At 40.0% G+C, this 8,022-nt stretch overlaps 1 long non-coding RNA gene across 1 annotated transcript; it reads right to left on the minus strand.

Annotated features, from left to right (window-relative positions):
- Positions 1-4,567: 4,567 nt before the first annotated feature.
- LOC137205712 (uncharacterized) lies at positions 4,568-7,656 on the minus strand. The gene is made up of 3 exons (XR_010934270.1): positions 7,516-7,656; positions 7,103-7,246; positions 4,568-5,027 (listed from the first exon to the last, which is right to left on the minus strand). It is a non-coding gene; the product is annotated as an uncharacterized lncRNA (long non-coding RNA).
- Between the last annotated feature and the right edge of the window lie 366 nt (positions 7,657-8,022).

Raw genomic sequence — 8,022 nt, forward strand, 5'->3', positions numbered from 1 at the left:
TCCAATGTGCCTTGTGGCTGGAGCCCTGGGGATGAGTAAACGGTCTGGACACTTCTGCCCAATCCCCTATTCTCCCTTGGCTCTCAGAGGCCCCGCAAGGCCTCCTACACTGCAGGTCCCTCTTCATGGAACAATTCCCTGTGAGAAACAGTCATTCATTCAGTGAAACATATTTACTGAATCCACACAGGCAGCGACTTAAAGCATAAGACCCCGGAAGAGATTTATCTTTGAGCGCTCCTTAGAGATGGTTTTCACACTGGGAATGAGATCGTCTCTGACAGCGAGAGCTAAGGGTGTGGTGGTGGGCAGTGAGCTGGGAGCTGGGAACAGGATACAGCCTTGCCTACAGAGTTCAAAGACTTGCCAGACTTCTCATGGGCAAATTCCTTTGAGCTTATAGCAGACTTCAGAGGACAGTTTGAGACTGCTTTCAACTTCAGCTTTTCAGAAGCTATGACGATTGGCCCTGGAGCTGCGCTTCTAATCCAGGATGCCCTGGTTCCAAAGCATGCGCTCTTTCAGGTTTATTTCACTCTGCAGTCCTCTCTTACATGCTCCTACGGGATGGCTCCTGGGGTAGTCAGCATTCCCTGGTTATCTTAGGAGATGTGTGTTCCTACTGGATGTGCTTAGGAGGTGAGCTGGAATAAGGAAGTCTGCAGAAATGAACAGGGTGGAAGTCAAGCTCCTTTGGTATACAGATAGAGGCTTGCCCTCCAGGCTCAGTTTCCTAAGGTTAGGATCCAGGCAGAAACCAGAGGCCAGAGAACATTATTTTCAAAGAAGCTATTGGCCTCGTGGGTGCACTTGCTGCTGCTATGGGAAGGAGACATGCTTTGGGGGATTGAAAAAAAGACTAGCCCCATCTGGGAGTAGCTGGATGTCGTTGTGACATCTTAATAAGGAATCGAAATTGATCTCTTACAAGAAAAACAGATTCAGGAATGAGACGGAGGGCTCTTATATGGAAGGTGTAGAAGTGTAAGATCAGAAGGAAGAAGTGGCAAACAGAAAAAAATACAAGCTATACATTAAAAATGAAGTGAAATTATATGAAGATGCTAAGAATGAAGAAAAGACTAAGAGCTACGTCTTTGGAAAATATCTAGCCTCTAATTCGGATTTTCTCCAGCTTCTGTGAGATCTGAGCCTGTTAGGCTGATTTAGGAGAGTCATCCAGACTCCTCAAGCATATGCACTTGAAGGAGCCTCCTGATTCTGAGAAGTGGTAAGGAAGGGGGCAAGTCTAAGTGGACTCCATCATATCAGACCAGACCCTTTCACCCATTTGGTTAATAAATATATATATTTCTGCACTTTACAGCCTTTGGACTTTGAGCAAGTTTATTTAAAGTGTTTGGATCTTAATTTCTTCATCAATAAAATGGATCTAATACTTCATATATTCATTGTGGGATCTATATTAAATAAGATAATGTTATAAACATGTAATAATATATCTGGCATATAGTAAACCCTTGATAAATGTGGTCATTCTACTTATCCCTCTGGATTTCTTGCATTTAATTATTTTTTCTGGAGCAAAATGTCAGACACACCTTAAAAATTAGAGTGAACTCAAAAAACAGGCAAAGACCAGTTAACATCTATAGGTGTTCAGTCGTGCTTCCTTACAGTGGTTTACCAATCTTAAAATAACTCGAAAATAGATCTCACTGCTCCCCTTTTCCTCACCACCTTTAAATAATGTTTAGGTTATTGTTTTAACACACTATCCCTCTATGTGGGACTCAGAGCTTGTGAAAGGTATGCCTCATCGGAGTATTAATGATTCCTGGGCTCTCAATTGAATTGAACGTGATGAATGATTGAGGCACAGCATATTACCCTTCTTCACCAGCATCACTTCCATTTAAACTCCATAGTCAGAACTATCTGTGTCGCACAGTGCTACAATGTGGGTTTTGGTTGAATATGGAAAGAACATGAGATAAGCATCTCTATTCAATAGGCTCACAGTGATGGAGGCAAAGTGTTCCACAATGCAGCCATTAGAACGAGTTCTTTACTATCCTTTGTATTTTCAACTGGGGCAAATGGTTTTCCCAATGGATTACTCCTCTGAAATGGTCACGGAAATTAGATGGGAAAGACACATATTTACTTTGCACGTCAATTTTCCATAACAAATCTAAGTAAAATAAGATCAATATACATGCAATGTGCATGCACTACATATATATAAAATACTATATTATATACATAATATGCTTTATGTATATAAATTATGATATATTAAATTTCTATATAAAATATCATGTGTATATAAAATATTACAAAATCATGTAGTAACTGTGGCAGGGGCAATAATGCTCACCACATGGTCCATTTTCTTTCCTTCTAGCCTAGTACTTCTGGCCAATGGACTCTGGTCAAAAATGATACTTGTGGGCTTCCCTGGTGGCGCAGTGGTTGAGAGTCTGCCTGCCGATGCAGGGGACACGGGTTCGTGCCCCGGTCCGGGAAGATCCCACATGCCGCGGAGCTGCTGGGCCCGTGAGCCATGGCCGCTCAGCCTGCGCGTCCGGAGCCTGTGCTCCGCAACGGGAGAGGCCACGGCAGTGAGAGGCCCGCGTACGGCAAAAAAAAAAAAAAAAAAAAAAAGATACTTGTCGCTTCAGACCTAATGATAGAAGAGCAGATGTGATTTCTCTATGCTTCTCTCTTCTTTTGCATTGTTGAATGAGGAATGTTCCAAACGATGTAGCTACAAGATGGTGGAGCATCAGCTGGATCCCAGGAGCACAGCCCCCTCTCCGCCCTTCCTTTTGCTGACTCACGATGGACAGGTAACACGAGGGGTAAATATTTGCTGTGTTCAGCCACTGGGATGTTGCAATTAATTTGTTATCACATTAAAACCTATTGCATCCTGGCTGATAGAGGAACTATTCCTCAGAATTCTCTAAACCAAACCTCAACTAGAGCTTTAAACTCACAGTCAAGAGTAGCAGGCTTTATGCAATGATTGCATTCTATTATCCTTTTCCCAAATTGATGGTAAAAACCAGGTTATAACCCAGTTTTATTAAAAGTATTTACATATTATCCTCTTAAATCTGGACTATTTTGTTTAAAATACAAAACACTTTAATCTGGATGAGGTTTAAATGCATTTAAATCCTCAAGGTTCCTCTTCTATCTAGACTAACTTTCAGGCAAAGGGACTTTCCATAATAACTTATAAGGACATTCCCAAATCTAGTGTTCTTGAATTAGAAGGCAGAGGTCCTGGAGTTGTTTCCCTTGTATTATAGAAGGTACTCACCAGATATTTTTGTGACATTAAGATAATTGAGCTAATGTTTATAATGTTAAAAAGAAAGAGAAATAAAAACAGAGCAGCTCTCTGCTAGCTTCACGGTTTATGTGAGACAAAAGGAAATGATGAAGGAAACATTTTTCACAGTTCATCCAACTCAGCTGGAGCCAAGTGATATAGGAGGAAGCAAACACGCTTCAGTGGTTTGAGTTCAAGACTATGAAGTGAGAATAATGTACTGCTAGCTGACTTCACAGGGGTTTTATGAGGATTAAATAGTTAAAACACTTTGAAGATGACAAATGCTTCAGAGCTAAGCATTATTATTATCTGAAACTATTATTACATCAATTCCTTGTGTAATCAAGTATTATTATTGGAAGCTATGCAAGAAAATCTAATCTTTGGAGATTTTCAGCTCTATTTGCAGAACAAAGAGGCGTGGGTATCATTTGTCCTAAGTACTTCAGACACGTGGATCAAGAGTATCTAGACAGTGAGTGAGTATTTCTTGTTTGCCCCTATTTCAACTAATAAGAACTTTGTATTTATTGGCATGACCCAGAAAGCAATATGGTACTTTGGGAAGGAAAAAAACCCCACAAGATTTAGATTCTAGAATAAAGTGAAACTAAAATGGAACCTACCCAGATATTTTCAGCTGAGATTAAACCCCTCCCGGCTATTTGAATAAATTGCTCTTTAAGTAATTAAGACTGTAACCTATGGTCTTCAGTAAATTCTGGGAATTTCTCTGCAGTCAGTTTCAAGCGTTTTCTAGCTGGCTTCTTTCCAAAGAGTACACCTGTGTGTTAGTTGAAATATGTCTTTTTACTGAAAGATGAAATTAACTAATTTCGTTTGATTTGGATATTGGTTAAAATTCTGAAGTGAGATATTTATATGCAGAGCTACGTAAAGAATACTAGCTTAAATTATTCCACCAGGGACTAAAGTAAGATTTCCATTTAGCTAATAGAACCTTAGAATATATTTAGCTAATGAAAACGATTCATCTCTGTTTTTCTATCAAATACAAGAGTTGGAGGAGGGGCAAAGAACTATTATTTTAAGTATAGAACTTCTAAGATACTAACTTTCTTCTCTTCTGTGCTACATCCTCTTCCTAAATTTATTCACTTTTGTTTCTGAACTTTGAAAGGACCTTGATCTATTTTAATTCATGAAAACCCAATAAAACATTGTTTTGACTTTAAATAATGGGTCTTTAATGCCTTTGATCCCCCTTTTCCATGTAAAATAAAAGCCTAATGATTCCTATTAAATGGGGGGAGTAAAGTTTATTTCAATAACTATTTTCATTTTACGAGTGCAATTTAAGTTTTCACTTTTGTCCATTAATTATATGGGATGTCACAAATGTTGTAAGATGGGATTTATGTTTCTGATTTTTATCTCAATTACAGTTTTTGCTTTGTACAGAATTAACACATAACTGAGTAGGGCTACCACCACCCACCTCTACACCACCTTAAGCGTGCAAGTGTGTACAATAAGAATCTGGCGCCGCTCACAACTGCACTGCAGTTTCTGAACAATCATACTTTTCAGTGAGGTTTGGGCCAGAATGGCCTCAAAATGGACTCCAAAGAGCTTCCATCTTGCTGTCAGAAAATGCAAACTCTCCAGGCAGCTCAACATGTGGGCTTTACTGGGCCTTGTTGGGAAAGAATGCTGCTGTTTTCCCCTGCCATATTCTCTGGGGCTCAAAACAAGAGACCTGGTCAAGAATAGGAGAGAAACTTTAGTTCAAGAAAGAAGACTTTTGACCTAATCAAACATATAAGCCTTTGCACAGCAAAGGAAACCATAAACAAAACGAAAAGACAACCTATGGAATGGGAGAAAATATTTGCAAATGACGTGACAGACAAGGGCTTAATTTCCAAAATATACAAACAGCTCATACAGCTAAATATTAAAAAAAAAAAAAGCCAATCAAAAAATGGGCTGAACACCTAAATAGATACTTCTCCAAAGAAGACATACAAATGGCCAAAAGGCACATGAACAGATGCTCAACATCGCTAATTATTAGAGGAATGCAAATCAAAACTACGATGAGGTATCACCTCACACCAGTCAGAATGGCCATCATCAAAAGGTCTACAAATAATGAATGCTGGAGAGGGTGTGGAGAAAAGGGAACCCTCCTACACTGTTGGAGGGACTATAAAGTGGTGCAGCTACTATGGAGAACAGTATGGATCTTCCTTAAGAGACTAAAAATAGAGCTACCTTATGATCTAGCAATCCCACTCCTGGGCATATATCTGGAAAAGACTAAAACTCTAATTTGAAAAGATACATGAACTCCAATGTTCATAGCAGCACTATTTACAATAGCCAAGACAGAGAAGCAACCTAAGTGTCCAAAAACAGATGAAAGGACAAAGAATATGTGGTATACATATATGTCTAAAATTTTATATATAAAATATATATATATCATATATAATATCATATATATAATGGAATATTAGCCATGAGAAAGAATGAAATAATGCCATTTGCAGCAACATGGATGGACCTGGAGATTACCATACTAAGTGACGCAAGTCAGAAAGAGAAAGATAAATATCATATGATATCACTTATATGTGGAATCTAGAAAAATGATACAAATGAACTTATTTACAAAACAGAAATAGACCCACAGACATAGAAAACAAACTTATGGTTACCAAAGGGGAAAGGGGGGAAAAGAGATAAATTAGGAGGTTGAGATTAACAGATACACATTACTGTATATAAAATAAACACCAAGATCCTACTGTATAGCACAGAGAATTAGGGAATTATATTCAATACATGTAATAATGTATAATGGAAAAGAATCTGAAAAAGAATATATATATCTGAATCACTTTGCTGTATACCAGAAACTAACACAACATCATAAATCAACTATACTTCAAAACAAAAAAAAAGGAAAGAAAGAAGCCTTTTAATTCTACCTAGTGGGCCTCCTACATTGCCTCCCAAATATTTTACAAACTGCCTCGGGGAAAGTAATAAATGTTTGTTATTTTTTAAAAAGACTATTCAGGGCTTCTCTGGTGGCGCAGTGGTTGAGAGTCCACCTGCCGATGAAGGGGACACGGGTTCGTGCCCCGGTCCGGGAAGATCCCACATGCCGCGGAGCGGCTAGGCCCGTGAGCCATGGCCGCTGAGCCTGCGCTCCGCAACGGGAGAGGCCACAACAGTGAGAGGCCCGCGTACAGCAATAAATATATATATATATACATATATATATGTTTTAGAAGGAAAAATAGAAAGTCTGGCTTTCGGATACTCTCACAGCCACCTTAGAGGGGGAAAAAGGCAGATGGATGCTACACTCTCTGTGACTTGTTGAGGCAGACAACCCAATGCTGACTCTTCTGAGCCGCACACACGTGGTTCCTCAGAGGGTCACATATTTCTCTCTTACCAGGTTCACCCCAAAAATATGCTTCTAGGCATTCCCTGGGATGTCTTACATATGCTCACTTATACACTTAGATTTCATGTGGCTTCTTCTGTTCCAGCCTTTCCTTGGAATGCCAATGTCTCTGCTTCAAGGATTTCACTACTCCAACATTCTGTCACCCTTGTCACACAGATTCAAGAACAATAAAAGGCTACAATTCTCACAAGAGGGAACTCCCTCATGGACCCTACTGAGGAAATTCAGTTGCCCAAGAATCCAAAGGACCTCCTCTGGAAGTGGTCCCATGGCATGACCTGCAGGGAAAGTATGGGGGTTTATGACCCTCCAGCCCTCCCTCATTTCCTTCTTAAATCTTTTTCTACCTTGTCTTCAATTTACAGCCTTGCTGCTCAAAGGGGATCCAGCAGGGTCGCATCACCTGGAAGTTTGTTAGAAATGGAGAACCTCGGTCCCACGTCAGACCAGCTTTACCAGAATCTGTATTTTAACAAGATCTTCAGGTTGTTCTGAAACAGTAAAGATGGAGAACTACTGAATTATAGAAGAGAATTTCTGGAAGCCCAGCTCCAGTTATTCACACCTGCATTCATTCTTAGCTGGGTGGCTCTAGGAAGAAAAGCTCTATTCCTCCTCTTTCCTTCTGCTTCATCACACTCCACCTTGCACAAAGCCGTCCTTGGCAGTGTTTTACTCCTGTGCCCACTCTGTCCCATCCTTGGCAGTGTTTTACTCCTGTGCCCACTCTGTCCCGTTATCTGTTACCCTTTCTTGTCACCTTGACCTTCCCTTCCTGTTGATAAATGGCTGGGCAGGCTCCTTGGCTCCATTTACCCTCCCAGAGAGGCTGGAAACACACCCTGAAGATCAGCTATGGCTGGCTTGAAGGGCCCCGCCTTGCATCTTCTCATGCCAGATGTAATCATTCCCAGAGTTCAGAGGTTTATGACTTGTTTCTTGTACTTCCAAATGTGCGGTCAAGATGCCCTAGTGTTGAGTTGGCAGGACTAATGGCTTATTTAAATATTTTCCAAGTCTGCTCTTTCAGACCACTTCTTCCACGTGGATATCACTGTATGAGAATATGAGTGTAGTGAAATCATGAGACTCATGTCAAATTTGTCTTCAAACTTTTATACCAGTTGTCATTATACCATCAGTTTCCACAAATTAAATCTACTCTGAAAGAAAGCATATCTGGAATTGGCCCCCAAAATATTTCCATAGGTTCTCGGATGTACTTTGCAAGTGTGTTTTTGCTTCCTAGATGTGGCAAGAAATTATA

This window comes from Pseudorca crassidens, chromosome 14 (genome assembly GCF_039906515.1).
Source record: "Pseudorca crassidens isolate mPseCra1 chromosome 14, mPseCra1.hap1, whole genome shotgun sequence".
NCBI lineage: Eukaryota > Metazoa > Chordata > Mammalia > Artiodactyla > Delphinidae > Pseudorca > Pseudorca crassidens.